The sequence below is a fragment of the Lycorma delicatula genome, chromosome 6 (genome assembly GCF_047948215.1).
Source record: "Lycorma delicatula isolate Av1 chromosome 6, ASM4794821v1, whole genome shotgun sequence".
In the NCBI taxonomy this organism is placed as follows: Eukaryota; Metazoa; Arthropoda; class Insecta; order Hemiptera; family Fulgoridae; genus Lycorma; species Lycorma delicatula.
In genome coordinates this window covers 62,139,973-62,159,991 of record NC_134460.1, presented here as the reverse complement: position 1 = coordinate 62,159,991, position 20,019 = coordinate 62,139,973, and the positions used below count along the sequence as shown (strand labels likewise).

Sequence of the window (20,019 nt, the reverse complement as noted above, 5' to 3'; positions counted from 1 at the left end):
AAAGTTGTTTCTCTTTTTCTGCGTATCAGTATCACACAACGATAAATAGTTTCTGAGTGTAGCGTTGGACTAAAACAATTTAAAGAAATTGGATGATTTTCACCGCAAAGGAAACACGAATGTGGCCGTAAAAGAAAGACTACTCCAACACGTGATCGGTTATTAATGAGAAAAGTACACATGATCCAAAATTATCTACTGTGGATTTAAATTGAGAATTATCCGCCAGTGGAACATATTTACGCGTGACAACAGTTCTACAACAGACACCGACTTCTAACGACTGGACTGAAAATTCGTCGGACAACTAAAAAGCAGCTTTTAACTTCAGCAATGGCTAAAAAGGTAATAATAATATTATTAAATATAAACTAATGTACAAGAAGCAAAGAAGGATTTCAGTTAAAAAAAACAAAAAAACTATTAACCTCCAAATTTAATATTACCACAAATTAAGTAAGTTTTAGCAAATCTAATGCACACTGTTTGGGGCCAAAGCACATGCTAACTGAACCAAATAAGACCCCCAAAAATATGCCCTATTTCGACGAGCCAGATTTTTATGTTCAAGGACGTAGGGTTCCATAGGTTAGAATAGAAGCAGATGAAAATACATCTCAGGCTCATATCCAACAATCAATTAAACATCCTCATAAAAAAATGTTTTGAGGTTGTCAAACATTTGAAGACTATTGTTTTTTTACTTCCAGTAGATAGTATGTTGAAAAGTGATGGATATACCAATATACTGAATGAAAGGGTTGTGACAACTTCAAAACAAATTTCCACAGCATAACGGATTGTTCCAACAAGATTTGGCGCCGTGCAATACTGCCAAAAAGGTGGACAAAGTTTTTGAAGAACGAAACATTAAATTGGTAGCCAACTCCTCAGACTTATTGAGAATTTTTGGGCAATAGTCAAAAAACGATCTTCAAAAATGAATTGTACCACGAGAACTGACCTCAGTAAAGCAATAATATCAGTATGGTTTCGTGATGAATAAATAAATAAAATGTGTACACCTGTAGAGAAGACGATGCTAAATCGTGTACGTGAAGTGATTAACATTAAAGTAGGAAATATTAATTACTATATATTCACAAATCGTACAGGTATAAATTTGCTTTTTTATTTCTATATAAAATTACCTTTTATTAAATAATATTTGTATTCAGATTAATTTGCACAGTACTGTATGTATACTATTGATGTTTAATTTTGAATCTATTAAAATTTGTATTAATTAACTATATTAATCATTTGTATTTTGCGTTAAGCAAGACTACACAAATGTGAGAGGACAGTAAAATAGAAATATGTGGAAAAAAAATATTCGTTTTTTCTGGGAAAAAATATGTATTTCAGCTAAAGAAAAACATAGAGTTCTTCATAAATTTCCTTGAAAATATACAATCCGAGAAACCGTTTTGTAACATTTATTTTTTGGAGATAATATTTCGTTGTTGTAACTTCGGTAGCTTTGATGCTAGGCTAATATTTGTTTACGTCATTAAAGTACAAGTAAATCGGACGTTTCCGTTTGTCATACAAGTCCAGAAGTTTTGTTATCAATAAGAAAGCTAATATAACATGTAAATAAAATCCTATATAGAAGATTTTTTTTTTTTTGAATGTGAATTATTAAATTATTACATCATTAAAAAGTATGTCTGAATTAAAATGTAATAAATTTATCAGACTTAGTACTTTATAATAAAATAGTACAATGATTATAATCCGTTTACAGTGTAATAAATGAAAGTAATCTTCCTTCCTTTTTCCTGTTTAGCCTCTGGGAATTACCGTTTGGTATTACTTCAGAGGATGATATGTACGAGTGTAAGTAAAGTGTAGTTTTGTTCAGTCTCAGGTTGACCATTTCTGAGAAGTTTGACTAATTAAACCCAACCAACAAAGAGCACCAGTATCCACGGTCTAGTATTCAACTCGTATAAAAGTAATTGCCTTTCCTAGGACTTGAACGCTGGAACTCTCGACTTCCGAATCAGTTTATTTTCGCGATTCGAAAACCCGAATTTTTTGTATTTTTTTGAAGTAAACTCCAACCTTGCAGTCTTGATCAGTTCAGCTTGATTTTTAGATAAATTTAAATTCCTAACCGTCATTTATTTCACCTTGTTATACAAGGTGTGGCTTATTGGAAGATAATTCAAAATCAAAATCATTGTTGTATTCTTCAGTACCTGCCTGATTCTTCATCGTTGCTTTCGAAATATACATTCACAGGTGGCTCAGAAACTGGAATAATTTCACAGTCAGGTTCAAGCCTGATTGCAGATTGCAATGAAGAATATTTTACAATATGTTTAGATTTTTTTAAAATTACAAACACACTTGTTAAAAGTAACAATCGGTTACATGATTCTTTGGTTCACGCCAAACCATAGGTACACCAAATGGCAAAGCCTTCCGTGTACCTTTCAGCCATCCTCTTAAATGTACAGAACAATTAGTGTATAGAACAACTATATGAGGAGCTACATCTTATCGTGATCACCAATTTTACACTGTAACTGCAAATGATATGCTTTTTAATTAAAGGTGTAATGTTTTTTCTATTTGATTTTACGGTAAACTCACCACATACGTTACAAAAGGCATCCACATAATTTACAAAATTTCGAGGCATTATGACACTGCACTGTTAAACTTAAGACAGCAATAAGAATGAACAAAATTAATTCATTCCTAAATCCTGTGTTTTATACAAACACAGCTGTGTTTTCAGCTACATGTTTTGACCTGCACAGGCATGATTAATCTTGTCCATGAAGGCTCACTCTGCAGTATTAAATATGATGTGATTTAATTCTTACTCTAGTATTGTTTATTTATAGTTTAAAATTATATTAACAAAGTTAAACAGTAAAACATGAGCTAACAAAATAAAATATGGGAGCTTAAAATGCTAATTATACGTTGAAAAATGAAAAAAAATCCGTTAATTAAAATTTAAACATTTTTCAAAAATGGTGGGTGATAGAACGATTCAGAGTTCATATTCGTTTTCAGCATCAAAAAACAGATTAAAACCATGTACGCAAATTAGTAAACAAAAATTATATTTATCAGTGTAATTAATTAATAATTGTTGTAATTTATATATATATATATATATATATATATATATATATATAATATGTACAAAGAACCTAATGTTTATTAATGTCCGGTCATAATATTAATGAATGCAATGCGTTATACTTGTATGTACCATGCTATTATATTTATGTATTCATACTTCTCCAAATGATTCCGTCCTTGTGTGTATGTGTGTGTGTTTAATCGTGATACTATTATACGAGTTTTTATTTTTATTTTCTTCGTGTAATTTATAACTTAAACGTACGCGTCAAGTTACCTTTCTTGACAGTAAACTTTTACTGATGTAAGAATTTCCCTTTTTATTTTATATTAATTATTATTATTCTTGTTGTAGAAATTGCCAGAGTTAATAATTAAAAACTATTTTTACAGGGCAAATAATAATGAATTAATAATTATTCTTTCATTCATTCATTTATAGTGTTCTGCCATTAGGTCAGGTCCTGAGACGGCTGTTTTCCACCTTGTTCTATCCTTTAGTAACTTCTTTGTTTCAGCATATTTTCCCTTTTCCATAATCCCATCCACCATTTGAAATGTCTTTTTTCCTGTCATCCACCAAGCCTTCTATAGCATCCACTAATAAATATCTATATATTCCTTTATATTTTCCTATATTCAGTTACATCTCGCATTTTCCTGTTTTCTCCGAATCTCCTTAATACTTACTTCATTTGTTATACGGTCTTGCCATCTGATATTTATCGTTGTGCGCCATACCTACATCTCAAAAACCTCTATTCGTTTACTGTCTTGCCTTTTTTATCATCCACGTCTCAGCTCCATAGAATCACATTCTAAATTAAACATTTCATTAATCTCTTCCTTAACGCTAAGTTTAACTTTCCACACAGCAGTCTTCTTATTAAATCCTTGCGTACTTCTTTATAGTCTTGTTTTAACTCATTAAAAGAAATTTTTGAAAATATCAAATACAATAAATAAAGGAGTTCGACGAACCTTACTTAGAATAACTAATTTTTAAATATACTGAATTGATATAATACATTGGATGCTACCGCAAAAATAATAATAGATTAATTCTGTTATTAAAATTAAAAAAATTACGAATGATTTGTCGATAAGGTAATGGTTTTTAAATTAGCAGCTATGAACTTACTGCACTTATGAAATGTTGTTGAAAATGCCGACAGATGCTCACATACATTAATCTGTTATGAAGGGAATGCAAGATAAATTTTGGTGTGTATGAAAACGACGAAACTTCTCAGATTTTAGATTATAATTATTTGAAGTTACACTAATCGTAATTTCATACCCCTCACATCTCGAATGCATATTTAGGTGTATGTTTTGGTTAAAATAAGAAATTTTGTTAAGGAAACGATACAAATTGCTTTATAATTAACAGTTAATTATAATTTACATTGTTTCTTAATTGTTTACATTTACAATTATGCTATATTTCTACTTTGTACATTCAAGTAAAGTACACTGAGAAAACAATTATACAAACCTAAAATATAGTATTGTTGGAGAAAATTACATTGAAAAATTACAAAACGAAAAGGAGGTAAAAATCCAATCACTTTTCATTAAGTATTATTTAAATCAGAATTAGGAAGATTTATTTATATTATTGATTTTAGAAGTAACTGCATATTAAGTGCGTTATATCTTCCAAATTACCTAATTACCAAATATTAATATACCAAATTAATAATATTACCAAATATACCTTTCAAATTAAAAACTACAGTAATAAATTAATGGTTGCCATTTTTATTTTCCATTCTTATTAACCACGGATGTTATTTATTTTTATAATTTTCTTTAAAAAATTTGTTTTTTTGTCTTCAGTCATTTGACTGGTTTGATGCAGCTCTCCAAGATTCCCTATCTAGTGATAGTCGTTTCATTTTAGTATACCCCTTACATCCTACATCCCTAACAATTTGTTTTACATATTTCAAACGTGGCCTGCCTACACAATGTTTTCCTTCTACCTGTCCTTCCAATATTAAAGCGACTATTCCAGGATGCCTTAGTATGTGGCCTATAAGTCTGTCTCTTCTTTTAACTATATTTTTCCCAATGCTTCTTTCTTCATCTATTTGCCGCAATACCTCTTCATTTGTCACTTTATCCACCCATCTGATTTTTAACAATCTCAAAATGTTGTGAAAAATTAAAAAAAAAGCTCAGCAAGAATATAATTGTGTCAATAAATATGATTTTTTTTTTAGTAGCTATTCATACTAATGTAAAAAAAAATCAGTAACTAGAAACATGTTAGTTCAAAACTGAGTGAAAACAATTAGAAAAATAAGCTATAAACTGTTAATTTTTTTGAACGTCCTCGAATATGTGTACCTTCACAGAGTAAAATCGAATACAAAGAAAATAAACTTTATCTTGTTTTTGAAAAATGTTATAGTAACGAAACGAAATTACAAAGATAATACTAAAAGTTTATTGAGGAATAAAATAAAATAAGGAAATTGTCGTCTTTTACCATATTATGAAACTAGATATTAAGATTCGGATTCATCTGCAAAGCTTAATGTCCGTCTAGGAGATTATAAGAATTGCAGTAAAAAAAAAGAAAGTTTTATTACATAAATGGTTGTTTTTCACCTTTTATCAAAACAATTTATTAAAACGTAGAAATAAAACGAAATTTAATAAAGTTAAAAATAGGTTGCATGTTATTGCTTGTTGAGGTTTTACGAATAAATGGTTAATTTTCTTTTCTTTTAAACAAAGTGAGATAAAAGTAAACTTTGCTTTGCTTTTTAAGTGTTAAAGTACTTGGTAGAGGATAATTTCTTTTGCAATTATATACGTAGTTGTAAATAGCACATTTTAAACGTCGTGTTAAAGACTGAACAAAAATTTATTTAACAATTTTTATTAAATAAATCTTGTTTAAATAATTTCATTGCTGTGCAAAAAAATAACTTAACGTAGGTTAAGTTAGTATTAGGTATAACCTGAATTTAATTCTTTAATTTTTGAAAATGTTTTAACATTTATCAATTAGAATTTTATTTTGTCAAAGTTTTACTAAATTACTAATTAGCTTTACTAAGTTTTTCATATATTAAATTTAGTATTAGGTAAATTTTTATAATTATGATTACAACTGAATTAAATAATTTCCAGTAAATGTTTATCTACATTCATCTATAATGTTACACATATGAAATTGTCATACACCTTTTACAAAACGTTAATAAATATTGCATTTTCAATTAGATTTTTTGCCAATATTATAAATCTAAAATAGATTTCGTAGCGGTAATTAAATTTAAAATAATGTCGAAAATTAAAGGATTTTTGTGCTACAAAATTGATGCACTTCATTACTGTAGATGTGCTGTGATCAAATCGTAATTTTTTTAGCTATTTGATATGTAACCGTTTTTACTTTTTTTTTTTATTCTCTTTTTTTTATTAAAACTCTTTACTTGTTTTTAAATTCCAATTTTCATCACAGTACTTTTGACAGCTTTCCTAGAACCTACTTTCTGTATCTCATACTTCTAACAGTTTCATTGTCTTCATTTCTTTTACCCTTCTTTATATAAAGAAAAAATCTTTTTTTTCTATCAATAAATAATAACAAAAGCGTAATGTTTTAGTACAACCGGAATTTAATTCTTGAATTCTTAAAAATGTTTTTAACATTTATCAGTTTGAATTTCATTTTGTCAATCACATCTACTAAGTTTTTCATTAATTAAATTTAGTATTAGGTAAATTTTTATAATTATTACAACTGAATTAAACAAATAATTTCGTGTAAATGTTATCTACATTCATCTATAATGTTAATAATATGAAACTGTCATGCACCTTTTACAAAACGTTAATAAACATTATATTTTCAAATAGATTTTGCCAATAATCATCATTCATCTATGTTAAATATTCAACGGACACGTGTAACGCTGTGTATAATAAATAATTATTTATTAAGGAAAAATCTGATAACTACTTGATTTGTCATTGTTATTTTTGTTATTGAAAGTTGACTAAGATGTCATTTTCGTGACAAGTTCAAGATTACATCAATATATTAAAGCGCAATAATATCAAGATCTATCAAATAAAATTTAATATTCTGTAGTAATTAATTGATTTATGAAAAAAATATCCGTTGAAATATTTTTTATATACGTATTTTAATTCATTAACGTATTTTTTCCCTAGTTTTATATCTTAACTACCCATCGGCTTTTTTTATTTATCAATCATTATTTATTCAGTGACAATAAACATACGAATACTATGCGATTATTTCTGTATATTTCATCAGTTTATTTTTCTTTCGGTACTATATTGACTAAAAAAGGATATAAATATTATTTGTTTGTTTCAGTATGAATTCAATTTCATAGTGAAAATAAAATTAATGTTATAATAATAATAATGTCGAATAAAACTAATTTTTCCGGAATTATCTATTTTAATGTGTTTTCTGAATTCTTTCACAAACATATGTTTGTTTTACGATAATAGATAGGGATCTAAAAAATCTAATTAATTTTTTAGGACAATACTAGATATAACACTAGTATTGTACCAAACATATAAATCTTCTCTGCCGATTAATTTTAAATCTAATCCCTATTGTCAAAATAAAGGTAAAAATCGCGGGTGGTCTTAATTCATTCAGAAATAGTTTTTCCGTTAACTTACGCAACTTCATTTCATTACTCAAATTTGATTTTGAAAAAGTAAAGAAAATAGAACTACTCTTTTTAATTAATTTATAACTAAGACAATTTTAAGAAACGTATTAAACATATTTGTGAAAATGTGTCATATTTTTATTTACTGCTTTTTGTTTAACCTCCAAGTCCACCGTTAAGTATGCTTCAGAAGATGAAATAGATGAATGATTTGTTGTAGCTTGTGTGAAAATGCTATGCCAGACCGGGACCTCTGGATGAAAGGCCGAGAGGCTACAACTCGCGCCATGGCGGCCATCATGTTTGGTACCCAATAAATCATAGTCTCCTGATTTTGAATTTTTAGAGTAGATTTTTGTTAATCGGATATTTCTAAGGAATATTTTTTTTTTATTTTACAATTAGGAATTTTTAGTTTTTAAATCTATAAAAATAGTGGTACACTCGTTTTGATAATATTAGTATGAGTGTGTAAAAAAGTAAAAAGACAATGCGACTAGTACAACGTAAAAGCTGCATACAATGTGGAACCATTACAGTCTACGTCCTGTCCCACTGTGAAATTTTAAATATCTATTTGTGACATTTTTAAATAACTATTTAATATTGTTAATAATTTACCTATTTTCGGCCAAATAGAATGGAATTCTATTTTCCATAATATATATTACTTGTTTTAAAATTATAAATATTAAGAAAAATGTCAACAGAATTTTATAAGAGTTTTATAGCAATTTTTTTTTTTAGGTAAGTTTTATTTTTGAGTGAATGGGGAAATGGAATGGTAAAAGTTTCTCCTCCAAAAGTAGGAAGAGTGATAATTTCAAATCGTTGCATTTCAATCAATTTTTGTTTTACTGCAACAAAATAAAAAGGTATCTTTTTTTAAAAGATATTTTTTTTTATAAAACCCATGTTTTTGATTTTTGAGAAAAAGGTCTTCGGCTCCCTCTCTAAAAATACTGGCGTTCTTGATTGTGTTGCTGAATTACTTTCTGAAGAAATAAATGGAAATCTTATTAAATTTTCATCGCTCACACATTAAATTTAATTTACTTTTTTATATTGGACTTCATTTAAATAATTGAATTAAACGTCTTCTAAAATAGAACTCAACAAGTAGATTTTAATCTTTTATAATATTAAACTCTTCGTTATAAATGAAATTAATTTATTAGAACAGAAACGACAATAGTTAGTTACAACTATTATTATCACTTTAGCTAAGGAAAAAATTATCTTAGTAAGTTTAACTTCCTGAAACAAAGCTACAACGGCTGAGAAATTTAAAATAATTATTTTTTACACGACTGCCCAAAAAGGAGTGTAATAGGTGAAGAAGTGTATTTAGGGTGTATGTATGTATGTTCCACTTTAGCAGCTCAACCTGTGAACCGATTTAGATGTACGACTCGCGTTGGAATTCTTACGCGAGGGTCATTGGCTATATAAATATGTGTGGGTAAATATATTATACAAACTTGAATGAATTGAATTAATGAACTGTGCGCCTCTATCACTATGTAAGTTTGGTTTTAACTGAATGATACGAATCAATCGAATGAATAATATTACAAAAATAATAGAATTAAATATCCGTTAAATAAAATAAATTTAAAAAATTTTTTAATAATAATGGGCTTCCCGTGGGGGGGGGGCTGGCTGTGAGAGTGGTGAGGTATTGGTAGCATCTCATGGGAGGCGAGACCAACCATCACCATGAACTGGTAACATACAGGGTGTCCCGGGGTGCTTTTTAGGAGGTACAATGGGGCTGCCCTTATAATATCTCTGCAAACAATCGTTCGATTTTCAAAATTCAAATGGAGTATTTGTTAGTATGTTGTGATCTAACAGATCATGGTTATTCGGAAATGTTGTTTTATCTTTCTAACCAATCTTCCGATTTTCATTTATTAATGTGTTCTGTATATTTTCATTTATTTTAATGAAATTAATATAACTGCATGTGTTCTTGAAATATTTTTTGCCAAAAAAGAAGTGTAATGTATTTATATTGTATCCGTAAGTATGTATGTTTGTTCAACTGTAGCAGCTCAACGGTTGAACAGATTTAGATGTGTGACCTTGCGTTTGAATCCTTACCTTACTGGGAGTGTCGTAGGCAATATATATATGTTTAGATAAATCAAAAACAAAAAATTACACTATATACAAATACTATATACAGAATTGTCACCTGCACGTTCTTTAATTATCTTGTATTAGTATTTATCTTATATTAAAGAGCAATGTTTGACAGAAATGTTCTTTTTTTGGCAGTCGTGTTTTTTTAATTTTTAATATTTATCTCTTGCTTATCGATTTAATTTCGGTATGCTAAACAGAATTAATTGCATTTTTAATCTATTGTCATTTATTGTATAATTAGTAAATTTCTTTAGATTATTTCTTTATTTAAAAGGATTTTCAATTTAGATACTAAAGCAGGAAAAATTTCATAAGGTTGATTTTAGCACTATTAAGTTTTTCTTTAGCAAGATAGTTTAAAAAAAAAAGTTACAAAGAAGGTGATGTTAGCTTATAAAAAATATTATATCCATTCGATTTTGACATTTTTTCGTATCATTAAAAAATTATCATTTATCAAGCAGGACGAAGGATTTTTGATGATTTTTTTAAAAGTAATTAATGATTCACCTTAAAAATAAAACAGTTTGGAAATACAGGTAAAGTTGGTTGGTCTGAATAAAAAAAGTTAAAAATGCCACATTATTTTGCAATAGATTTTGGCATTTTGTAAAAATCTATATTCAAAAACATATTATTATACTCTTGAAATTATGAATGTTCTACTCGCTTATTAAGAAATTATGCATAATTTTTGTACAGATATTTATTAAATTAAATAAACAGTAAATTTAATACAATGATACAAAACTTGTAATATTAATAAACTTAGATATTATCTTTAATCCTTTCCAAAACCAATCATTTTTATATTCACAAATAATAGATTAAAGAACATTTTAAAACTTCAATTTTGTATGCAAAATAAACAAACATATTTAAAATCTTAAGGATTTTTAAGTCTGAAATCATTGGAAAAAAAATTTGGAACTATTTTAAAACTATTCGAAAATGACAATATGAATAGGAATTTTGGGTCTTATATGTTTTCCCCCACAATGGGTTATTACGTTACGTATTAGTAATTGCCCATGTTATAATTATAATTATGTGATATTTAGAGGTATTTTCAGAGAAATTATAAATATAATCTAACCAAACATAACCTACGCTCGCTGGTCTAGGTGAGCGAGCGAAGAGAGCGGAGGTTTAGGTTTTGTTGCATTATATTTGTGATTTATATATAATTATATGTTTATAAATAAAATACGAGGAATTACCAATACTTAATACGTTATGTGAAAAAAAACCATTGTGGGGGAAAACAGAAAAGACTGTGCATTTAATTAAAATTTTTTGTCGGCTAAGTTAAACTGTTCAATACATAAATTCACTATTACACTGTTTATCTATGTAAAATAATAAGAATAGTAATTATTAGCTTGAATTTAGTACGTTTTTACAATTAAAATAGATACAAACTGGATACATCTTTCCTTTTTTTTTCCTGTTTAGCTTCCGGTAATTACCGTTCAGATAATACTACAGAGGATGAATGAGGATGATATGAATGAGTGTAAATGAAGTGTAGTCTTGTACAGTCTTAGTTCGACCATTCCTGAGATGTTTGGTTAATTGAAAAACCCTACCACCAAAGAACACCGGTATCCACGATCTAGTATTCAAATCCGTGTAAAATAACTGACTTTACTAGAACTTGAACGCGGGAACTCTTGATTTCCAAATCACTAGCCTAACCCGGTGGGTTAAACTAGATACATCTAATTTTTTTAAACACTACGCACACGTATGCATGAGATTGGAGGTGGAACATTATTGTGAAAAGGGATAACGCAATACCTGAGCAAATAGATACAACAATAAAGCATAAGTACAACCATATCAATATCGAAAAGTGGATTTTTAAAGGTACAAATTAGCAAAATTATTTATGTTAAATGTTGCTAAATACAAAAATTAAAAAAAGGCTTCGAGTACCCGTTTACGAGTTATTTAATGTGTTTTAAAGTTGCCAAATTTTATACGTCTATTTACACAAAAGCATTTCAGTTTTATGATATAAAATCATTAAGTTAAGCAGACAAAAAGTAAAATTTTTGTTACTGTTGAGTAGTTTTAGGCATTCATTTCCGTTAAATAAAAATAACATTTTTAAAAAAAAACATACTTTTAACTTAAAACATCAATAATTGGCCAACATGATTTTGTTTAAATTTTTTAGTAACATTTATTATTAGCAGGTCCACTACATTATATTTTAATACATATATATTATATTATATTACATACATATTATATTTTATACATTAATTAGAATCAAGGAAATTGATTCTAATTTTGTAGTTATAAACGAAATACAATATCTTTAATTAATAATTTCCTTTTAAAAAAAATTATGTTTTTTAATTAGCTTTATATGCAAGATTAAATTTACAATTAATTAAAAATAATATAAGATACCTATAAAAAAAATTAAAAAGAAATTTGTAGTTATGTATGTTTGGAAATAAATGAACTTTGATTAGTGATATTTTATGTGTTGTTTTGTTTCATATTGAAGTTTATATTTGTCGATAAAAACTCTATATTCATAAAGTATCGTGATAGAATTGCATTAAAGTTTTATTATTTCACAAACATTTGAATACAATCAGAAGTGTTCTAGCATAAATTGGTTTTTTATAACTAAAAAAAAAAAATAACTATAAACATTTTATTCGTATTACCGTGCTGTTCAATTTTATTTATCATATTCTGAACAAAATTTTGATTAAAGGCTCTTCTGAAGATTAAAAAATCTGATGTGGACTCCACATTACTTCCTTGTACGCCTTTAAATTATATATACACATTTTTAAAAGTACATAAAATTTTATTCCACTAATAACTTTGATTTTTTCATTTTATTTTTTTTATTACTATTATTATTGAATTATTGTTTATTATAACAGATTTTAGAACCAGAAATTAATAATTATTAACAAATCAATATAATTAAATTAAAAAAAAAGGTAAAAAAAGAAAAGAAATGAAGTCGGATTCAAACCGATGTGCCTTCTCCTTGTAACATCTAAATATTTCATTAATTAAAATTTCATTTGGCTATAACTCTGGAACCAATTAAAATAAGTACTACTTATGATATATCGTTGAAAAGCCCTCAATGAGGACTCATTATTGCAGTTAAGAAAAAGTAAAAATTCATATTTTTTGGATCTTGAGCTTGTTTGGACACTTTGGTCCAGTCGAATGCAGTCAAAAAGGGAGGTGCACAACTAGATGTTACAGCAGTCCTAAATCCAAAATTTCAACATTCTACGGCTAATAGTTTTTGATTTACGCGAGATAAATACGTACATACGTACAGACATCACGTCGAAAATCGTCAAAATGGTTTCAGGGATTGTCAAAATGGATATTTCCGTTGAAATCTGAAAACCGAAATTTTTGTGATCACAATACTTTCGTATAAGGCAGTAAATAGCATGTTTTTTTTAAAATAATTTTTATGATATTCGTAGCAAGAAAGGTTTCGGTAGTGTATATTAATTTTATAATGTTAAAAAAAAAATGAACAAAAGGCGAAGGGGAAATTGGACTTTCCTCAAAAATCCTCCTTCGAAATTGTAAAAAAAAACTAATTTCGAAAATATCCTTGTTTACCAATTATTAATTTCAGTTTGTAAACTGAAATATAGATTAAGAAAAAATAATTCAATATTCTCATTTTATAAGTCATTATAACCAGAATTCTATAAGGGATGATGCTTTTTTACTGAATTAAACCAAAACGTAACAAAACAAAAAAGAAAAGGCGAAATCCTGTATGACGTTCACGGCTAACAATAAAAAAAATCAAAAGAATTAAGAGCCAAAAGACAAAAAAAAAATCTCTAGAGGTAGGAAAGAAGATATCTAAAATACCTTTCTATTAATTTTCATATATTGGTTAAGCTTAAAAAATTTGCTAGTAAAATTTTCTCTAAAACTGATATACTCCCTTCAATACAGGCTAAAATAAAAAAAAGAAAATTTTCCAAAAACTTTTTAGTATTTTAGGCCTGACCTTACAATTAGAAAATTGTAGACCTTACAATTTTAGAAAATTGTAGATATTTCTTGATTTAGCGCGTTTTTACTATAAAAAAAATCCCTTTCGACACGCCGGAAGGCGGAGTTAGATTTTACCGCTGCTAAGTAGGGGATAAAAAAGATTTCCACCTTAAAGTTAAGAAAAACTTCAAATTTACTCAATACGACAATGGTTGCATGTGAAAAAAGTTTCACATGTTCAGTATCCAACAAGTCGCTTCTTACAATTCCAGAAAAATTTATATATATATATAGTATTAAATTTTCCCCAAAAAATCTGTGATAAATATTTAAACCGAAGGAAAATAAAGAAAAAACGCAAAAACGTTTATTTCAATATTAATGCGTGGGGGGGTTGATTTTTTGAAAAAGATTTCTGATATTATTTCTATATAATTGTAGGTAACATTTTTGGTAATAAAGTTTTCTCTAAAATTCCTCTGAAGGAAATAAGATTGTTTTTTAACGAATTTTCCCCACCTCCTAAAGGAATTTTGAAAAAAAAATGAATATGATCCATCCCTCATATATAGAAATATTTGAATCATATATGAAGAAGGAACTCCATTTGAAAATGTTATCCTAGAACGGCCAAATGTTTTTAACGAAAATTGTAACATTACCATTTTTATTCTATCTAAAATCTTAATTTTAAATATTTTTGTTCCGGCCTGCGTCAATTTAATCGGTTGAATATAGATATTTTAAATTTATTCTCTCATAATAGAAGATAATGCAGATTAAAAATTGCAAAAAATATTATAGGAAATTTTTTTTTATCTAGAATATATATTCGTTCGGTCCATCAAGTAAAAACGTATTCATTTATAGAATTTGTAAGAAATTTTATGTATATGATTTAAATTTTTTGAACAGGTTCATTCCTTTTTAGAAAGTATTCTTTCACAAAGTTCCAAACTTTCTTACGAAATAATTTTTTACATTTCAAACACGGGCTCAATTCCCCTTTTGGAATCTAATTTTATTTAGTTTTTTAGCTTTAAAGATCTAGTTAAGTAAAATTCTTGATGCAAAATTTAAAGCAACAACAATTTTAAATAAGTTTTATAGGAATATGTTTTAAATTTTTGATCAGCCAGGTTGTTCTCATTTAGAAAAATTAGTTTGTTTTTTATTGAATCATTTTTAATATATGTAAGAAAACATTTTTTAGAGGATTAAATAATAGACAAAAAACTTTGAACAACCTTTGTAGGAAAAAGTTATTTAAATTTTATTTTTATTCAAGTTTCCATCCGGCTAATAAAAAACTAAATAAATATTTCATTTACGTAGAAAAGTTACACGTTACGTGGACCAAGCCAGAAAAAATGAGCACTACACTACTCTACAGATATAAAAAATTAACTGCCATGTAAAAAAAAGTTATTGTGACACACTAATGGAAGTACATCCTACTATATGTACAATGCTTATTTTAAATTTATGAAAAGAAGTTAAGTATGTTTAAATTGAAAAAAAAAGAAATTTATTGTAAAACATAATTCTATTCTTACTTATTTTATCTTTATTCTTCTTTTATCTTAGTTTAAATATTTTTTTCAAGATTGTACTCAAAGTGGTAACTAGGATTGTGGTTGGATATTACCCAAATATTAAATTTCCTAATATCATTTTTTTTTTATTTTTAGAAAAAAGGCTTTGTTGCGTGATGTAATTATTATTCACCAGAGAAGTTTTGAGTAAATTGTACGTGGTAATATAAAAATGGGATTTTTTTAGCGTATGAAAAATGCTATGTCTGACCGGGATTCGAACCCAAGACCCATGGATGAATGACCGAGACGCTACACCACTCTGCCACCGAAATACTTAGAATTTACAGGACAAGTATCATAATGTATTATCAAGGTTACACAGCCCACAGAAAGTAATATGTATAACCATATTACCCCGGTAAATCTGTATATTTCAGTTTTTTAGTTGTCTAAAATGGTTGTAAACTGGTAAATTCGATTCACAACTGTTTTGAAATAAATTTTTTTTAATACTTATAGCTTAGTCAACAAAATTTTTGTCATGCAAGGTAGACTTATTTAAATGCATTCAAAAAGCGATTCTGTAAATCATAAACAGCTAAAATAATTGTAAGATCTATTTAAAGCAAACACGGAATATTTATACAGTTCAGTAACATTGTAAAAAATACATAAAAAATTCTAACGTAATTTCTCTGTTTGAAAAACATATACATGATCTCAAAAAAAATGTGAATAAGATTCAAGTACAAACTAGAATCAAGCTAAAGCAATATCTGTTATTTAACTCTAAAGGAACGTAGAAAACGAAGACGTTTTAATTTTGAAATTTTCATATGTAATAATAATTCTTATTTATTTATGTTTATTTGAGTAATTGTAGAAGTTCTTGGATTAAATTACAAGTATTTTAAAGGAAAGGTGCGAATTTGTAAATCAAAATCTGAGAGCAATTATAAGAATATGCCAGTAATTTTGACAATTAAACTGAAAAGTTAAAATGTAATTATGCATATCCTGTTATAAATTAGTAGGTCTAATAATAATTTAATTTAATTAAAGGCGTTTTGATATTCTTTATTTAGGCAAATGAAATGTGAATATTAATTATGAACTGATAAAAAAAAAAAAAATTGAATAGAAGTAAGCTCTTTGAAAAGCTTGCATTATATTCTACATTTATTTTTATAGCGACATTCGTATAGTAAACACATTTAACTTTTATTTAATATTTTATTCACTAATAAATTTTAACAATGTATATATTTTGGCTAATTCAAATGATCAGAAATCATTTTTTTTTAAATAGCATTACGCAATAACGCCCAATGATTTTTGAAACGTTTTAATTTCATCGATATGCATCAATTGTCTGAAAAATGTATATATTTTATACACAAATATTCTCAGGATAATAATCAAAAGGAAGCAAAATATTAGCCTTTTATACCATTACATAAGATTTTAGCCGGCTGATGATATATTCATGTGAACTGAAATGCGTCTTGAGGTGGAAAATACCTCAAAGCAACAAAGCGATAAATATATTTTAATGTAAAAGCTGAAATTTTGAATATCTTCTTATTAATAATATGATTAAATGCATTATTTATCAATAAAAACGTTTTCATTCATTTCTTCGTTCAGGAAGTATGTTGGGTATGTGTGCGTATGCGCCGTCGTTTATTAAAAGTTTTTTTGTTTTTTTAATATTTAAGAACATGTATGCATGGAGAATCTATGACTAAAGTGAGGTTAGTTTAAAAATTAGAAACCGTATAAATATTTCATTATATTAAGTAACAATGGATATTCATAGGGTATTTCCAGGGAAAAAGTTAAAAATTGTAGGATTGAAGTCCAGAACATTTCAACCTAAATTTAATATTAACTACCTAATCAATAAGCTATTTTATTAATTTGGAAATATTACTGATAGACAACAGGCAACAAGCGTAACTAAAATTTGTAATTTTCTGTTTCGAGAGTAAACTGAAATGAAGTAAAATTGTGAAAAAAAGTTTCTACCTGGAAAATAGAAAAAAAAACAAAATAAGATAAGGAGTTCTTACAATTTACCACTTAGGTAATATTTATCACCTGTATTTATTTTTATATCACATAAAACAGTGGTATTCGTAAGTAAAAATTAAACTTATGCATGATTTAAATGAATGTGTATAAAACAACTTCAATGTATAATGACGGATATACATCATAAAATATTATATTTATACAAATGTGTGTGTATATATATATATCTTCTGAATACTTTTATAATAATTTTTATGGCGAAGACTGCGTGTCGGTTTCTATGGTTCCGCGTGTGCATTAACTTACGTAGTATAAAATCATTAAGTATTAAATTGTACATAAAGTGAAAAAAAATGACAGAAGAAATGTTATTGTCTCCAAAATATAGTATATATTGTGTCCAAAAAATTGTTTCCAGATGCCACAAAAAAAAATCGAATAATCTCTTTCAGATTTATCTAATAAAATCAAATAATATTCATTTATTCCACATAAATTTTTCTGTGATCAAATAAATTTACTTTGAAATTGTAAAAAAAAATGTTAACAATAAGATATTTTTCAAAGAAATTATAATTGTTTTCTTTCTTTTAAATATAACAGGATTAATTTTTATAATAAATAAATAAGCAACTTGTAATAATATTAAAGAAAGAAAAAAATGTATGTATGTAATGTAGTAATATCCTTATGAATGCCTTTGAAATTACAGACATATTTTTAAAAATAAATTTGTAATCAATAGTCTGCTCTTTTTTTTTTAATAAATAAAATTATTTATTAATTACACTTTTAATATTACTTTATTATAATTTATTGCAGATGTATGGTTTTAAAATGTAAATTAATTTAAAAAAAAAATTGCAAATATTATAATCAAATTTGATAACTGAATAATAAAGGGACTATTTTTTAATTAAAGAAAAATATTGAAGTTTGAATAACTTGCGAGAATATTTACACGAAAAGAAAGGTGAATTAATTATTTTGCAAGTCTATAAATAATGCAGTACCTTTATTTTCTTACCATTAATGAAATATTCGTTTTATGAATGAATATACACATTAATTAATAATGAATAAATTAAAAAAAATAAATAAATAAAATTCTCCTGAACAGGAAAGTTCTTTGTACTAACATTAATATGGATTTCTAATTCATACACAGTTGATGGGAATGTGAGGAATTATATGTAGGTTAATATACATATACATCGGCAAATTAAATTAGAAATAATAAAAAAAATAAGAATAATAATTTAAAAAATATCGTGAGAAATTTTCTATGCACTTTTTATATTGTTATATACAGCAGATATCTTTGAAAACCAAATATAGTCGTCCGTTTAACAGTTAATTAAAAATGTTTTACTATTAAATTTTTCTTTTAATTTATATAAAAACTAATTTCTGTAAATGTAATTTTAATTTAACAACTATTCTATTTGCTAAAAATAATAAGAAAAAGGGTGTAGAAAAAAGCCGTACGCAAATTCTGTAGAACAAAAGGTTTAATATGTAACTTATTTACCAATTCACATAATCATCTGTAATTCGCTATTATATAATCTTATGTACTTTTATGTTACTATTTTATTTTATTTTTTTGGTATCAAATCCGTATCATGCTATTAATAATAGTTATATATATATAATTTATAAATCATAAACTTTCAGTCTTTGCATACCTATATAGAGAACAATATGTTCTTATAAACTTTGGCTTCATCTTCACATTTATACAATTTTTTTTATATGTATAATATCATTATTCATTTTAAAATGGGTTTCTTATTGTTTTAGCGCGAGTTTCTTAAAAAATATATTTTTAATCTACATTTCAATGGCAGATTGTTTTAATTTTATAAATTCATTATATACAGCTAAATAATCTTGGTTTTTAATAATAAATTGTACTTTAAAAAATCTATTAAAACTTATATTAATAATTATTGTCTTCCGTTACAACTGAAATTTTATATATATACATATATATATATATATATATATATATATATATATATATTTCATTTTGCCGTAAAAATTGATATTCGGTCAATATTTATCTTAATCATAAAAATAATTTTAAAAATGTGTAAATAAGTTAATGACACTTTCTCTGGCAACACAGATTTTTTTTATTGCCCGGATTAAAATCTATCAAGTTATTTTGTTTTTTTTTTTTTTTTTCAATGTAGTAGAATAAACATATCACTGCAGACAAATATGGTTATATTTATAAAAATAAAAATAAACTTATACATTTGCATTTTATATTTAAGATAAATATTGAAAAATAAATTATATTTTAAAAAAATATTGAAATTTTAATTATTAAAGGCTTTTAAATTGTAAACCTAGTTTTTACAAACCATTTAATAGTGATCCAAGTTACATTAAATACAGCACAATTAGTTTTATCTATTGCATTCAATATTATATATAATACAAATTAACTTGATCACATTTTCTTCTCTTTTAGTTATTTTATTCGT

The 20,019-nt window shown here is 26.2% G+C and overlaps 1 protein-coding gene across 1 annotated transcript in view; it reads right to left on the bottom strand.

The window, feature by feature from the left end:
- The window catches only part of kek1 (leucine-rich repeat, immunoglobulin-like domain-containing kekkon 1 protein), a 136,673-nt gene that overhangs the window by 113,858 nt on the left and 2,796 nt on the right, over positions 1 to 20,019 (bottom strand). The window lies entirely within an intron of this gene.